Source organism: Lissotriton helveticus, chromosome 4_1, assembly GCF_964261635.1.
Source record: "Lissotriton helveticus chromosome 4_1, aLisHel1.1, whole genome shotgun sequence".
NCBI lineage: Eukaryota > Metazoa > Chordata > Amphibia > Caudata > Salamandridae > Lissotriton > Lissotriton helveticus.
The window spans coordinates 586,209,893-586,228,082 of record NC_136063.1 but is presented as its reverse complement, the minus strand read 5'-3'; the positions used below and the strand labels follow the sequence as shown (position 1 = coordinate 586,228,082).

At 48.0% G+C, this 18,190-nt stretch overlaps 1 long non-coding RNA gene across 2 annotated transcripts in view; it reads left to right on the top strand.

Moving 5' to 3' along the window:
• The first annotated feature begins 2,676 nt into the window (after positions 1-2,676).
• The window catches only part of LOC144827245 (uncharacterized), a 145,479-nt gene continuing 129,965 nt past the window's right edge, over positions 2,677-18,190 (top strand). Inside the window, exon 1 of one of the 2 annotated variants that reach the window (XR_013610097.1) lies at positions 2,677-2,813. This is a non-coding gene — a long non-coding RNA (uncharacterized LOC144827245). The remainder of the gene's footprint in view (positions 2,814-18,190) is intronic. The other variant, XR_013610098.1, reaches the window with a different exon arrangement.

The window sequence follows — 18,190 nt, the reverse complement described above, 5'->3', positions numbered from 1 at the left end:
TCTGCACTCTGCACTCACTACTCTGCACTCTGCACTCACTACTCTGCACTCTGCACTCACTACTCTGCACTCACTACTCTGCACTCACTACTCTGCACTCACTACTCTGCACTCTGCACACTCACCTGCACTCACACTCTGCACTCTGCACTCACTACTCTGCAGTCACTACTCTGCACTCACTACTCTGCACTCTGCACACTCACACTCACTACTCTGCACTCACTACTCTGCACTCTGCACCCACTACCCTGCACTCACTACTCTGCACACTCACTCTGCACTCACTACTCTGCACTCACTACTCTGCACTCTGCACACTCACACTCTGCACTCACTACTCTGCACTCACTACTCTGCACTCTGCACCCACTACTCTGCACTCACTACTCTGCACTCTGCACTCCCTACTCTGCACTCTGCACACTCACACTCTGCACTCACTACTCTGCACCCACTACTCTGCACACTCACTCTGCACTCACTACTCTGCACTCTGCACACTCACACTCACTACTCTGCACTCACTACTCTGCACTCTGCACCCACTACCCTGCACTCACTACTCTGCACTCTGCACACTCACTCTGCACTCACTACTCTGCACTCACTACTCTGCACTCTGCACACTCACACTCTGCACTCACTACTCTGCACTCTGCACCCACTACTCTGCACTCACTACTCTGCACTCTGCACTCCCTACTCTGCACTCTGCACACTCACACTCTTCACTCACTACTCTGCACCCACTACTCTGCACACGCACTCTGCACTCACTACTCTGCACTCACTACTCTGCACTCACTACTCTGCACTCACTACTCTGCACTCACTACTCTTCACACTCACTCTTCACACTCACTCTGCACTCACACTCTGCACTCACACTCTGCACTCACACTCTGCACGCACTACTCTGCACTCACTACTCTGCACTCTCACTCTGCACTCACTACTTCACACTCTGCACTCTGCGCACTCTGCACTCACACTCACCTTCTGCCTCACATAGGGATGAAGTGAGCGCAGTAGGCGTGAAGGTCGCCAGGGGCGCGCACATCGCCAGGGGCGCGCACATCGCCAGGGGTGTGCACACGTGCACAGCAGTGCGCAGCCCCTGCCTGAGAGGACGAGGAGCCCCCACGGTGTGGACCGGCCCGAGGCCCGATGCAGGCCGCAGTTACAGCGACCTCATGGATGGCGGACGCTTCGGATCTGCAGGGTGCTCCCAGAGTCGAGGGTTCTCATCCAGTTCTGCATTCTTATCCCCGCGGTGGCAGCAGACGTCAGGAGTGGCGGCTGAGGCCGCTGATGCGGTAAGTGGGGCTTAATTGTGGGGGGAGGCGGTGGCGTGTGTGTGTGTGTGGGGGTGGGGGGGCGTCGGCGGCGGTGTGTGTGTGTGTGTGTGTGTGTGTGTGTGTGCGCGCGCCTGTGTGTGTATGCTGTGTGTATGCGTGTTTGTGAGTGCCTTTGGCCTTCAGTAACGCTGTGTGTGTGCGCATGCGCGCAAAGCGCGTCCACATACCCTAAGCGGCTCGTGCACCTGTCTGTCTCCCTTGGGAGGCATTTTAACAACAATAGGTCTCGCTCCCGAGACCTAATAAAACAAGTGTAACAAATCGGTCACACCCATTCAGCAGAGTAGAGGTAAGGTGTAGTTTGTGTGAGGGGGATGGAGTCATTTGGAGGACACTTTCGTAAATGTATTACTAAAGAATGGTGTATCTGCTCAGTGTCATTTACAGACATCACATTTTCAATTGAAATGACCAATAGATTTGCAGTTGTATTGATAAAACCATATATAAAGCACAAATGATAATAGTGGAAAACGGGTTTCAGTGTATATTCATCATTTGCGTATCACCAAGTGTCTCGGTTCGTTTTGATCATATTAAAATCTTTGTTCCATCACACTTCACAACTATAAAAATGTGCCTCATTTGAGCTTTCCTTGCTGCTAGTGTATCGTGAAATAATGGTACAGTCCATTTACAGATACTTAAATCTTGTTGCAAGTTAGGAAAAAAATGGGCACCCTATCGCCTTTCCTTTCATACTCCCTATACCACAGCAATATTGTGACATAGGTCACTTTATAAAATCTTTTCACTTTGCAGTCGTAAGATGAAAAGTAAAAATCAATATCCCTTTTACAAAAATTAGAAGCATTTTGTCAGAAGACATAACCTGACATTTGACCCCTATCTTTGAACGCTTTGCAAATGCAACAAGATAAAAGCTAAATGTAAAGGCATGTTTAGCGTTCATTCACTTTCGGAAATCCAGCATGCTTATTTTGGGGGTGCTGTAACACCACCCTGACGGCTTTGCTATCAGAGAATCGTCTCCCTAAAGTAAGTGCTGTGGACCCGCTATCAACCACTGGCACAAAGTAGGTACTGGCACTGTAACAGGTAACCTGTTGCTTCATAAAAGTGCCAATACTCTACCATAAGAAGTAAGAAGCCTACGCAGAAGTGTGTGCGCCTTGCCAGTCAAATTAAAGGAGGACAGGTAATCGTCACCTGACAGTACCTACCCAGTTATCGTGCTATGATAGGACCCCGGTCTACAACTCCGACCTTGAGTATAATGACGTCTAATAGTTGAACTTGCGGCGAAATTCCGTCTCTTAACAAAGGTACCACACTGCCCTCTGCAGGAAACATTCAACAGGCCAGCGTGCAGCCAAAGCCCAATCTTAAACAAGCCGTGAGCGTGCACGTCCCAACCGGAAGTTCCGGAGGGTCACGGCTGTCTCGCGGTGGCTGCAGAAGTCAGGAGGGGTGACTGAGGACGTCGATGCGGTGAGTGGGGTTTAGTTGTAGGGGTGGCGGGTGTGTGTGTGTGTATGTATGTATGTATGTATGTGTATGTGTATGTGTGTATATGTGCATGTGCGTGTCTGTGTGTGTGTTCAGGGGGGGGACTGCGTGCGTGATTGAGAGAGGCCTGTGTGAATGTGGGACAGACAGGAGATGTGCACGGCACCCAATGCGCGTCCACGATGTTAAATCTACCCGCGTGCCCAGATCTGTCTCCCTTGAGACCGAACTCAACTGCAATAGGTCTCGATGCCGAGACCTAATTACACTCTGTGGGCTCAGCATTTTTACATAATTCACATTCCGGTATACAGCTTGAAGTTACTGTTACTGTATTTAGAGAAGAGAATGTATTGCCCGCATAGTTCACACATTCCTGTTTGATATACAAACAACACACATAAGTATTTAAATGTCACAAATAGAAGGGAAAAAAATATTCCTTTAACTTGAAATGGTTTTGTTTCACGGTTCACTCAAATTTCTGTTCACACGACTGACACTGTTCCAAACGCAGATGTTTGAGCATCTTGTTTTAAAGTCAAATGTCTACCATACTAAAGTGCATGCTATTGAGATATGCACATAACAGATCGACTAGACTTGTTCTTCAGCGCTGTTAAAGAAAAACTGATGAAACACAGTCTAAACCCAGAACGTAACAGAACGTGCCCAATAAGTGAGACATATTTAAAAAAAAGAATTCCATGTGTAGATTTGTTTTTTCCCAAGTGCAAAACTGTACACGTTTTACACAATCAACTTTACTATTGGATGCAAAAAGAACAGTGGTAATAAAAAGGCGTGCTGTGCTTCGATGCAAGGCAAAATTATTAAGATTTTGAATGGTTCTAAATAGCTTCTGCTGAACGTTTACAGTTTTTTGGCTGAAAAAACAATGTATTACTATGGAACCGAGATTCCTTTTGCATCAGCGCGTTAAAATATCTAAATAGATAACACCACAGGATTTATCACAAAAATGCCACATGATTTACCATCCATTACCACGTAATTTGCCTTTGTTATGTAATTGTATCAACCCTGGCGCACATTTTGACCGTCCAGTACCACTGCGGCTGGAGATGACAGTCTGGGTAAAACATCCTTCTCCAGGCCACGCCCCTTCCTAATACTGACTCACAAACCATATTTTGCGAGTCGCTAATAGGTTAGCGGCTCACAAAATATGGTTTGTGCATGGGGCAGACCAATTTTGTGTTGCAAACGGGCTGAATTTCCATTTACGACCGCAAAAAATTGTCATACAACTGCCCCCTAGTTTCCATAGGTAGAGCGTTTTTCATTTGCCAATAACTTTGGTGTCATTTGACGAATCCTCTTAAAATGTTCAAAACTAATACACCCATCACTTCAGCTGCTGTCTTGAAAAGTTTTGGGGTGATCCGTCGAGCGGGGGCCAAGAAAAAGGAGTCGCCCAAAATGCTTTTTCTCCATGTTAATTTCCATAGGAAACTTTAGACACGGCTACAGCCCGAACTGCTGAACGGAATTACACCTAATTTTGCAAAAAGTTAGCTCTTGGTCCAGGAAGCACACTCTTTGTTAAATGGAGTAAATCCATTCAGTTCCTCCTGAGAACTGGAAAGATTTCTCAGTTATACAACTGTGGCCGCGGTGGATCTGCGAATCCTCCCGCTCTCGTGCCTGAGATCTGATTGGCTGCCAACACTTCAAACCATGAAGTGTTAGCAGCTATCTTGAGACTCGGTTGAACAAAGTCACAAGCAAAAATGTTAAGGAAAAAGAAAATGGGGCAGGGTAGAAACACACTGACCCCCTAGGCCTGTTCAGGGGGTCCCGCAGAACCCCCAGGGCCCAAAAAAGCATTTTTCAAAACAATTTTGGCAGGAGTCGCAAAAGGATCTGAAAATCCAGCTGAAAATATTTTTTAAAATGAAATGCGGGCTCCCACGCTTTGTTTAATTAAACCCTCAGGTTGGCCAGGTCCTTACAAATAATAATTTGGGAGCCCGCGTGAGCCCCCGCCGCCCTGGGAACCGCAACCTCCCCAGGGGTAAACACCAAAATTATTTGTGGGGCTCCAGCCACCCCACACAGCCCCGGGGACCTCCACCACCCCGGGGCTATATCTAAAACAATACGTGGGGGCTCCAACCACCCCGGGGCATGAATACTGAAATGCGGGGAGAGCACACAGGTCCCCCGCAACCCCGGGGACCATCACTTCCATGGGGATATATCTAAAATAATGTGTAGCCCCCCACACAACCATTGGGACAGTCAACTCCTTGGGGCACCAACAGTAAAATACACGGGGCCACGCGGCCCGGGAAACGCCACCTCCCGGGGCTATATCTAAAATAATGCGTGGGGGCTCCAGCCCCCCCACGCAGCCCCGGGGACCGCCACTTTCCCAGGGCTCGAATACTGTAACGCGGCGGGCCATGCTGCCCCCCCAGCAGCCCCGGGGACTGCCACCTCCCTGGGGCTATGTCTAAAATAATGCATGGGGGGGCTCCAGCCCCCCCACGCAGCCCCGGGGACCGCTACCTCCCAGTAGCTCGAATGAAGTAATGACGGGGGTCTGTTGCAGACCCCCTGGTCCCGGGGACCACCACCTCCCAGGGGCTATGCAGATAATGGGAGACCCACCATGGCCCTGGGGACCACTACCTCCATGGCCGGCTCCAGTAATGTCCTGGGTGCCCACCACCCGGACATTGCAGTTTGCGATGGCTTGGCGGGAGCACCGCCAAGCCATTGCTGGCCCCCTCCCCATGAAAAAAAAACGGTGAAGGCCTGGCCCCGGGGAGCCCAATGCCAAAAAGGCCTGGGGAGGGGGGTCTCACAGCTTCCCTCCCTTTTTATAAAAACAAATATAAAGGCCTGGCCCCGGGGGATGTCATCAGTGATGTCACTGACCATTTCATGAGTGATGTAATATATGAGATCATAAACAGTACATTGCAGGGAGCGAGTTATAGTTAAGTCATGTAATTATAACGGCTGAAATTCTCCGGTTTGGTATGAGTATACTCTGACCCTAATTATAACGTCCCTGCAACCCAGCTGTATATATATACATATATGACTCTTCGGTAAATAAAATCCTAAGCACGAATTCTGGGTCCGTGTCCTGTTTGCCGGCGTGCGTGAGTGGAGACGTGGTTGCCGTGCAGAGAGGATTCTTTGATATATACATAGATATATATATATATATATATATATATATATATATATTCACGCTCCAAGGTTGTCCACCTTATGAGTAGCACGCGAGCAGCAGCTTTATTTATGTGTAGGTGAGGACGGGGATCCGCTCGTAGACGCCGCTCCGTAATGGATCTGCCCGACGCGTTTCGAAGCTCCATCTGCTTCTCTTCAGGGGCTTTAACGGAAGCGGTGTGCGCACCCATTACACTTCTCCAATTTCATATAACTCACCCGCCAATGGGAGGCTCCAATGAGGCTTCTGGGAAGTGTAGTGCGGAAAGCACACAATCAAGTCCTGTATGGACTCCACGAGTGGGCCCGTCCTCGATCCCATGTACGGCTGCTACTTCACTGCCGTGACCCCCACGTTAACGGGGTGGTGCATACTCTGCGGCTGGACTGCCGCATATAGATTCACGCTCCAAGGTTGTCCACCTTATGAGTAGCACGCGAGCAGCAGCTTTATTTATGTGTAGGTGAGGACGGGGATCCGCTCGTAGACGCCGCTCCGTAATGGATCTGCCCGACGCGTTTCGAAGCTCCATCTGCTTCTCTTCAGGGGCTTTAACGGAAGCGGTGTGCGCACCCGTTACACTTCTCCAATTTCATATAACTCACCCGCCAATGGGAGGCTCCAATGAGGCTTCTGGGAAGTGTAGTGCGGAAAGCACACAATCAAGTCCTGTATGGACTCCACGAGTGGGCCCGTCCTCGATCCCATGTACGGCTGCTACTTCACTGCCGTGACCCCCACGTTAACGGGGTGGTGCATACTCTGCGGCTGGACTGCCGCATATAGATTCACGCTCCAAGGTTGTCCACCTTATGAGTAGCACGCGAGCAGCAGCTTTATTTATGTGTAGGTGAGGACGGGGATCCGCTCGTAGACGCCGCTCCGTAATGGATCTGCCCGGCGCGTTTCGAAGCTCCATCTGCTTCTCTTCAGGGGCTTTAACGGAAGCGGTGTGCGCACCCGTTACACTTCTCCAATTTCATATAACTCACCCGCCAATGGGAGGCTCCAATGAGGCTTCTGGGAAGTGTAGTGCGGAAAGCACACAATCAAGTCCTGTATGGACTCCACGAGTGGGCCCGTCCTCGATCCCATGTACGGCTGCTACTTCACTGCCGTGACCCCCACGTTAACGGGGTGGTGCATACTCTGCGGCTGGACTGCCGCATATAGATTCACGCTCCAAGGTTGTCCACCTTATGAGTAGCACGCGAGCAGCAGCTTTATTTATGTGTAGGTGAGGACGGGGATCCGCTCGTAGACGCCGCTCCGTAATGGATCTGCCCGACGCGTTTCGAAGCTCCATCTGCTTCTCTTCAGGGGCTTTAACGGAAGCGGTGTGCGCACCCGTTACACTTCTCCAATTTCATATAACTCACCCGCCAATGGGAGGCTCCAATGAGGCTTCTGGGAAGTGTAGTGCGGAAAGCACACAATCAAGTCCTGTATGGACTCCACGAGTGGGCCCGTCCTCGATCCCATGTACGGCTGCTACTTCACTGCCGTGACCCCCACGTTAACGGGGTGGTGCATACTCTGCGGCTGGACTGCCGCATATAGATTCACGCTCCAAGGTTGTCCACCTTATGAGTAGCACGCGAGCAGCAGCTTTATTTATGTGTAGGTGAGGACGGGGATCCGCTCGTAGACGCCGCTCCGTAATGGATCTGCCCGACGCGTTTGCTCGCGTGCTACTCATAAGGTGGACAACCTTGGAGCGTGAATCTATATGCGGCAGTCCAGCCGCAGAGTATGCACCACCCCGTTAACGTGGGGGTCACGGCAGTGAAGTAGCAGCCGTACATGGGATCGAGGACGGGCCCACTCGTGGAGTCCATACAGGACTTGATTGTGTGCTTTCCGCACTACACTTCCCAGAAGTCTCATTGGAGCCTCCCATTGGCGGGTGAGTTATATGAAATTGGAGAAGTGTAACGGGTGCGCACACCGCTTCCGTTAAAGCCCCTGAAGAGAAGCAGATGGAGCTTCGAAACGCGTCGGGCAGATCCATTACGGAGCGGCGTCTACGAGCGGATCCCCGTCCTCACCTACACATAAATAAAGCTGCTGCTCGCGTGCTACTCATAAGGTGGACAACCTTGGAGCGTGAATCTATATGCGGCAGTCCAGCCGCAGAGTATGCACCACCCCGTTAACGTGGGGGTCACGGCAGTGAAGTAGCAGCCGTACATGGGATCGAGGACGGGCCCACTCGTGGAGTCCATACAGGACTTGATTGTGTGCTTTCCGCACTACACTTCCCAGAAGTCTCATTGGAGCCTCCCATTGGCGGGTGAGTTATATGAAATTGGAGAAGTGTAACGGGTGCGCACACCGCTTCCGTTAAAGCCCCTGAAGAGAAGCAGATGGAGCTTCGAAACGCGTCGGGCAGATCCATTACGGAGCGGCGTCTACGAGCGGATCCCCGTCCTCACCTACACATAAATAAAGCTGCTGCTCGCGTGCTACTCATAAGGTGGACAACCTTGGAGCGTGAATCTATATGCGGCAGTCCAGCCGCAGAGTATGCACCACCCCGTTAACGTGGGGGTCACGGCAGTGAAGTAGCAGCCGTACATGGGATCGAGGACGGGCCCACTCGTGGAGTCCATACAGGACTTGATTGTGTGCTTTCCGCACTACACTTCCCAGAAGTCTCATTGGAGCCTCCCATTGGCGGGTGAGTTATATGAAATTGGAGAAGTGTAACGGGTGCGCACACCGCTTCCGTTAAAGCCCCTGAAGAGAAGCAGATGGAGCTTCGAAACGCGTCGGGCAGATCCATTACGGAGCGGCGTCTACGAGCGGATCCCCGTCCTCACCTACACATAAATAAAGCTGCTGCTCGCGTGCTACTCATAAGGTGGACAACCTTGGAGCGTGAATCTATATGCGGCAGTCCAGCCGCAGAGTATGCACCACCCCGTTAACGTGGGGGTCACGGCAGTGAAGTAGCAGCCGTACATGGGATCGAGGACGGGCCCACTCGTGGAGTCCATACAGGACTTGATTGTGTGCTTTCCGCACTACACTTCCCAGAAGTCTCATTGGAGCCTCCCATTGGCGGGTGAGTTATATGAAATTGGAGAAGTGTAACGGGTGCGCACACCGCTTCCGTTAAAGCCCCTGAAGAGAAGCAGATGGAGCTTCGAAACGCGTCGGGCAGATCCATTACGGAGCGGCGTCTACGAGCGGATCCCCGTCCTCACCTACACATAAATAAAGCTGCTGCTCGCGTGCTACTCATAAGGTGGACAACCTTGGAGCGTGAATCTATATGCGGCAGTCCAGCCGCAGAGTATGCACCACCCCGTTAACGTGGGGGTCACGGCAGTGAAGTAGCAGCCGTACATGGGATCGAGGACGGGCCCACTCGTGGAGTCCATACAGGACTTGATTGTGTGCTTTCCGCACTACACTTCCCAGAAGTCTCATTGGAGCCTCCCATTGGCGGGTGAGTTATATGAAATTGGAGAAGTGTAACGGGTGCGCACACCGCTTCCGTTAAAGCCCCTGAAGAGAAGCAGATGGAGCTTCGAAACGCGTCGGGCAGATCCATTACGGAGCGGCGTCTACGAGCGGATCCCCGTCCTCACCTACACATAAATAAAGCTGCTGCTCGCGTGCTACTCATAAGGTGGACAACCTTGGAGCGTGAATCTATATGCGGCAGTCCAGCCGCAGAGTATGCACCACCCCGTTAACGTGGGGGTCACGGCAGTGAAGTAGCAGCCGTACATGGGATCGAGGACGGGCCCACTCGTGGAGTCCATACAGGACTTGATTGTGTGCTTTCCGCACTACACTTCCCAGAAGTCTCATTGGAGCCTCCCATTGGCGGGTGAGTTATATGAAATTGGAGAAGTGTGACGGGTGCGCACACCGCTTCCGTTAAAGCCCCTGAAGAGAAGCAGATGGAGCTTCGAAACGCGTCGGGCAGATCCATTACGGAGCGGCGTCTACGAGCGGATCCCCGTCCTCACCTACACATAAATAAAGCTGCTGCTCGCGTGCTACTCATAAGGTGGACAACCTTGGAGCGTGAATCTATATGCGGCAGTCCAGCCGCAGAGTATGCACCACCCCGTTAACGTGGGGGTCACGGCAGTGAAGTAGCAGCCGTACATGGGATCGAGGACGGGCCCACTCGTGGAGTCCATACAGGACTTGATTGTGTGCTTTCCGCACTACACTTCCCAGAAGTCTCATTGGAGCCTCCCATTGGCGGGTGAGTTATATGAAATTGGAGAAGTGTAACGGGTGCGCACACCGCTTCCGTTAAAGCCCCTGAAGAGAAGCAGATGGAGCTTCGAAACGCGTCGGGCAGATCCATTACGGAGCGGCGTCTACGAGCGGATCCCCGTCCTCACCTACACATAAATAAAGCTGCTGCTCGCGTGCTACTCATAAGGTGGACAACCTTGGAGCGTGAATCTATATGCGGCAGTCCAGCCGCAGAGTATGCACCACCCCATTAACGTGGGGGTCACGGCAGTGAAGTAGCAGCCGTACATGGGATCGAGGACGGGCCCACTCGTGGAGTCCATACAGGACTTGATTGTGTGCTTTCCGCACTACACTTCCCAGAAGTCTCATTGGAGCCTCCCATTGGCGGGTGAGTTATATGAAATTGGAGAAGTGTAACGGGTGCGCACACCGCTTCCGTTAAAGCCCCTGAAGAGAAGCAGATGGAGCTTCGAAACGCGTCGGGCAGATCCATTACGGAGCGGCGTCTACGAGCGGATCCCCGTCCTCACCTACACATAAATAAAGCTGCTGCTCGCGTGCTACTCATAAGGTGGACAACCTTGGAGCGTGAATCTATATGCGGCAGTCCAGCCGCAGAGTATGCACCACCCCGTTAACGTGGGGGTCACGGCAGTGAAGTAGCAGCCGTACATGGGATCGAGGACGGGCCCACTCGTGGAGTCCATACAGGACTTGATTGTGTGCTTTCCGCACTACACTTCCCAGAAGTCTCATTGGAGCCTCCCATTGGCGGGTGAGTTATATGAAATTGGAGAAGTGTAACGGGTGCGCACACCGCTTCCGTTAAAGCCCCTGAAGAGAAGCAGATGGAGCTTCGAAACGCGTCGGGCAGATCCATTACGGAGCGGCGTCTATGAGCGGATCCCCGTCCTCACCTACACATAAATAAAGCTGCTGCTCGCGTGCTACTCATAAGGTGGACAACCTTGGAGCGTGAATCTATATGCGGCAGTCCAGCCGCAGAGTATGCACCACCCCGTTAACGTGGGGGTCACGGCAGTGAAGTAGCAGCCGTACATGGGATCGAGGACGGGCCCACTCGTGGAGTCCATACAGGACTTGATTGTGTGCTTTCCGCACTACACTTCCCAGAAGTCTCATTGGAGCCTCCCATTGGCGGGTGAGTTATATGAAATTGGAGAAGTGTAACGGGTGCGCACACCGCTTCCGTTAAAGCCCCTGAAGAGAAGCAGATGGAGCTTCGAAACGCGTCGGGCAGATCCATTACGGAGCGGCGTCTACGAGCGGATCCCCGTCCTCACCTACACATAAATAAAGCTGCTGCTCGCGTGCTACTCATAAGGTGGACAACCTTGGAGCGTGAATCTATATGCGGCAGTCCAGCCGCAGAGTATGCACCACCCCGTTAACGTGGGGGTCACGGCAGTGAAGTAGCAGCCGTACATGGGATCGAGGACGGGCCCACTCGTGGAGTCCACACAGGACTTGATTGTGTGCTTTCCGCACTACACTTCCCAGAAGTCTCATTGGAGCCTCCCATTGGCGGGTGAGTTATATGAAATTGGAGAAGTGTAACGGGTGCGCACACCGCTTCCGTTAAAGCCCCTGAAGAGAAGCAGATGGAGCTTCGAAACGCGTCGGGCAGATCCATTACGGAGCGGCGTCTACGAGCGGATCCCCGTCCTCACCTACACATAAATAAAGCTGCTGCTCGCGTGCTACTCATAAGGTGGACAACCTTGGAGCGTGAATCTATATGCGGCAGTCCAGCCGCAGAGTATGCACCACCCCGTTAACGTGGGGGTCACGGCAGTGAAGTAGCAGCCGTACATGGGATCGAGGACGGGCCCACTCGTGGAGTCCATACAGGACTTGATTGTGTGCTTTCCGCACTACACTTCCCAGAAGTCTCATTGGAGCCTCCCATTGGCGGGTGAGTTATATGAAATTGGAGAAGTGTAACGGGTGCGCACACCGCTTCCGTTAAAGCCCCTGAAGAGAAGCAGATGGAGCTTCGAAACGCGTCGGGCAGATCCATTACGGAGCGGCGTCTACGAGCGGATCCCCGTCCTCACCTACACATAAATAAAGCTGCTGCTCGCGTGCTACTCATAAGGTGGACAACCTTGGAGCGTGAATATATATATATATCTATATATTCACCACAAAGAACTTTCTCATCAGGAAAGAATCAGCTCGAGCCCAACTTCGTCAGCGTGTGAAATTTATTTAAACAAGGATGTCACAAACACCCGACACGTTTCGGTGCAGCCGCACCTTAGTCACGGGTAACATCAGTTCGTGCATACAAAGTTTTTAAAGTGATCAAATCAAAAACATAAAGGTAGGACTACCTGTCCCTACACAGATCAGTATCAAAGCCACATAATGGCAGCCATCTTTGAAAGGTAAACAGTGTGCTGTATAAATCAATACCATTTTTATGAGGAAAATCATGATAAACTGGATGAGAACGATTGAGCAGTATACATATTATTTAAACTGGTATAATCATCTCAATTTCGTGACATTTCTTCCAATTATTAAAAAACTATTTATTTGATGAAAACAATATTCAATCACGCCCCAATGGCGACTAGATGGTTTATTGTCAGATGATGAACACAAATTCTTGAAATGTGATCACCCCAAGTTAGCGGTATTATACCTATTACCCAAGCTACATAAGGACACAGAGAATCCCCCAGGGAGACCCAACGTATCTTCGATGGGCAGTACATATGAGAACACCTCTAAATACATAGATCACTTCCTGAGGCCATATGTTGAAAAATTACCCTCATATCTTCAAGATACAAGATATTTCTTAAGAATCATCGCACCCATTCAGTGGGAAGAGAATATGTGGCTCATGACGTTAGATGTTAATAGCCTTGATACGTGCATACCTCACTGATCTGTGTAGGGACGGGTAGTCCTACCTTTATGTTTTTGATTTGATCACTTTAAAAACTTTGTATGCACAAACTGATGTTACCCGTGACCAAGGTGCGGCTGCACCGAAACGCGTCAGGTGTTTGTGACATCCTTGTTTAAATAAATTTCACACGCTGACGAAGTTGGGCTCAAGCTGATTCTTTCCTGATGAGAAAGTTCTTTGTGGTGAATAATTGAGGATCGCCTCCTCGTTCGAGCCCACCGCCGTTAGAGAAGCTGGGGGATTGGCGAATCTGTGTTTGGATATATATATATATATATATATATATATATATATATATATATATATATATCCAACAACACAGGTCAGCCCACAAGGTTGAAGTAGAGCCACACGAAGTTTAATAGGCACATTTGGAATTTGCATCCATTTCACCGCTTGCCAGCAGATACAAACACAATGGCAGCCTTTCAAAGTAATCATCTGCCTGACGCGTTTCAGGATCGTCTCGTCCTTTCTTCAGAGGCATAGTTGAGGAGAGTAAGGAGCAGCTTATTTTCGCGCACTTAAGTAGATATTACCCACACCTGCCACAGTGGCATGGCGTTGCGCAAAGCCTTCTGGACAATGCAGTGCGCTGAAAGTCCTCCCCGAGAGGGGTATCTTCACAAGTCTCACAATTTAAACCAATTATTAAAGTTCCAAGTGGAAGGAAAGCCCACCAAAGGTGCTGTCTGCCTCGCTTTCCAGCAGCGAAACAGTGCCACAAACCAGCACCATCCTGTCATGGCGCTGTTTGTCTTCATTCCGTAGTTGCAGGCAAATTCTATCGCTGCTGGAAAGCGAGGCAGACAGCACCTTTGGTGGGCTTTCCTTCCACTTGGAACTTTAATAATTGGTTTAAATTGTGAGATTTGTGAAGCTACCCCACATAGTGTTTGTATCTGCTGGCAAGCGGTGAATGGATGCAAATTCTAAATGTGCCTATTAAACTTCGTGTGGCTCTACTTCAACCTTGTGGGCTGACCTGTGTTGTTGGATACATAGCTCTCTCTCTCTCTCTCTATATATATATATATATATATATATATCTGGCAAAGGGAAGGTTTTTGGTTTTATTATATATATATATATATATATATATATATATAGATATATATATATATATATATATTCACTGAAAAAACCATAGGTTATAGACCATATATAGTTAGGAATTAGCATTTACAAAACCTTGAAAATTCACTGAAAAAACCATAGGTTATAGACCATATATAGTTAGGAATTAGCATTTAAAAAACCTTATTTTACTCACACAAAACCATTGAAATTCCATATATAGTTAGTTGCACTAACTATATATCGCGCACCCGCAATCCACTGCTGATCATGTCACATATTACATCATTCATGACATGGTCAGTGACATCACTGATGACATCACTGATGACATCTCAAATGACATCACTGATGAGATCACTGATGACGTCATCCAGTGACTGTATAATTCTGTAAAGTTAAAATATGTCTTACATATTGAAGAATGAATGGATGTATAAGTGTCTTGATGAAGGATTTAGTAGGGGCATGGCTGACTGTATGAGTGACTGATTAAATGTGTCTCACTGAGTGCATGGGTTAGTGACTAAACTGTCTTAATTTGTGCATCATTATGTCTGTTGTTCTGTAAACTGCTGCATGTGTTGATCATTAGCTATATGATTAACTGTATGGGTTATTGATTGGTTGCCCAAGCATTTGTATGGGAGACTGAGTGTGTGTGTGGGTGGCTGGGAGGTGTATGACTCTCTGCATAGATGTGTGAGCAGTTGATTGACTGGATGTATGGGTTCAAAAGTGCATGTGGAAACAGCTGTATGGGCGGTTGACTGTGTGCATGAGTGTATTGGTGAGTGAATGGATATCTCAGTGCTACATGTCAAAGTAAGTACATATGTAAAACACAGTACATGTGAGAGTTACCATATATAAATAACTGTGCATAAGAGCCAGTGAATGTGTGAGTGGCTGTATGGATCATTGTGAACTTGTATCCAGGATTGTATAAGTGAGTAAATATGTTTTAGTATATGTCTGAATAAGTAAGGTGTGTATAACTGTATAGTTGAGGAAATGGAGGTGTGATTGATTCTTTGCATGACTGACTAAGTGTCTGAGTAACTCCATGGATGAGTGACAGTCTATGAGTGTCTGTTTACACTGAGTGTATCTAAGGTTATATTAGAGTCTGAAGAGGTTTATCGTATTATCACATGAATGATGTCATCAGTGATGTGATCAGTAATGTCAAATGAGATGTCATCAGTGATGTCATCAGTGATGTCATTTGAGATGTCATCAGTGATGTCATCAGTGATGTCATTTGAGATGTCATCAGTGATGTCATCAGTGATGTCATTTGAGATGTCATCAGTGATGTCATCAGTGATGTCACTGACCATGTCATGAATGATGTAATATGTGACATGATCAGCAGTGGATTGCGGGTGCGCGATATATAGTTAGTGCAACTAACTATATATGGAATTTCAATGGTTTTGTGTGAGTAAAATAAGGTTTTTTAAATGCTAATTCCTAACTATATATGGTCTATAACCTATGGTTTTTTCAGTGAATTTTCAAGGTTTTGTAAATGCTAATTCCTAACTATATATGGTCTATAACCTATGGTTTTTTCAGTGAATTTTCAAGGTTTTGTAAATGCTAATTCCTAACTATATATGGTCCATAACCTATGGTTTTTTCTGTGAATTTCATTGGTTTTTTAACAGCTAATATCTGTAGCTGTAAAATGTATTCTTCTTTAAATCCAAAAAGATATTTTATATGTTTATGAATAATTTTTTTTATAAATATTTTTTTTTCTTCGTTCCCGCTTCGCAAATCGGGAAGCTTCCCGTTAGCTGACCTTGATGCCGCGAAATAGACCGCGAGCCGGTAAACGTTTCTTTACCGCAAGTGCCGCGTTACAAAACAACATCGTGACGCCTCCCGTCCGCATGACGTTTCACGTTGTCGCGTGATACGTCATATGACGTACTACGTTAGTGAACTGGTACGCGAAGCGAGTCGCAAAGCGCAGGTTTCTGGAAGCAAACCGGGAGGCCCTGCAAAGCGCTTAACGTAAACACAGCAAGTCATGTGACTTGGTAATAACACTTTTCATTGGTTCATTTCACTTTTGGTTTCCTAATGATGTAAGACTAGGTCATATAATCTAAAATGAACACTTTTGATTGGTTGAGAACTCTTGTTTTTCCCAAATGATGAAAATCCCTCCTTCTTTCCTCACTCTGACTTTCATCATTGTGAGAGAAAGACCCTTTGTGATCACTGAGCAATGGCTTCTTTAGTAGCTTCAGCTGGTGCTTCCCCACCACCTCCACCACATCCAAGGAAGAGTGGACCACCTGCTCAAGTTATAATTCAACAAGAAGAAGAAGAAGAGGAACAGGAGGACGAGCACGAAGAGAGGCAGTTTTTGCCTGAGCAGCCCAGGACGTCTCACCGGAAAGAAAACTTCATTTGGCAATTTTTTAAAATTCCCAAAGGTCAGAAAAAAGTAAATGCAAGATACGTAACTTGCCTTATATGTCAAGATAGACTGTCCAGAGGGACCGACAAAAAATACAGTTTCGGAAACTACACAATGCATCGCCATATGACTAGGTGGCATCCTAACAACTACAGTGCTGCACAGTTTCGGAACGACCTAGATAATCTCCCTATTATGGCCAGAAGATCTGTTGTACCGGAAGTAACGGGACCAGAGGGCAGGGAGATGGTGCCAAATATACAAATGAGATTTGGTGATGTAAAACACATCTGCGTATTTTGCGATGGATTCATTTCCTACGGAGAAAAAAGCATCACTCTGATCAACAGAGCTATTGACTATCATATGCAAGTTTGTACGAAACGCCCAAAATAATAAATACTTCTTTTTTTTGTTTTGTTGCTCCTGTTGAGCCCTTTACAATGAATCGTTTTCATTGCCCCCTCCAAGAAAACCCCCCAAAAATATAAAACTGTTCCGAAAAATTCAAAAACAGTAAAAAAATGTTCAGAAAAATAAAAAAAAAAGTTCTTTTCAGAACTACCTCCCCGTTATTAAAAAATTGGTACAATATTTGGAACTGTGCCAACCTCTATTTCTCTTAGTTCACTTCCCAGTTCGCTCGCCGGTACGCGAACCGGAAGCGAACCAAAAACAGTAAGTATAAGGGAAGGAAACAGACACTTATGTTAAAAGAAAGACAGCTATAGGGGAGTAAACTAGAGATACTATTACCCGTAATCCACTGCTGATGATGTCACATATTACATCATTCATGACATGCTCAGTGACATCATCAGCAGAGGATTGCGGGTTTTTTGGCAACATGCCTTATCCACGGTTTAATAACGCTGCCTTTTGCTTTATATAAGTTTTCAAATTGTATGAAATATATACCAATAGGTCGTTATGAACCTTTAGGTAGTGCTTTTCTTCATGAGGTCTGGTCGCTTCCATACACATACAGATGTTTCAAAGATGATCAAGAAGTTTATCTGAATGGAGAGGAATGCACTGAGACGCCAGATCATTCACTAATGTGTAGGCACATACAGTTACACGGTTCATGCAACAAACACCGACCAAATATGGCTTGCGTGTTGCAAGGCACGCCAGTTCCTGCTATCATCCCCACGTTCAAGTTGTTGGAAAATGGTAGTTATTTGATGCTCAATAATGAAGATTGTTCTGAGTTAATTAAAAGTATTCCTTTTATCGTAACAGTAAGTGAACGGGTTATTTGCTGCAGAAATGTTCTATTTCCTCCCACACATGAACATAGGGAGTTTTCAATCTGGCCACAAATACCAACCTTGGGACACGTTTCAACGGCATGGCAAGAATAAGAGCTCTTTTGTCTCAGAGAGAGGTGGCCTTGAGTTCGGCCCGTGAAACTTTCGTACTTCACATAGCGAACACCCGTACAGAGGTGCACACCCTTT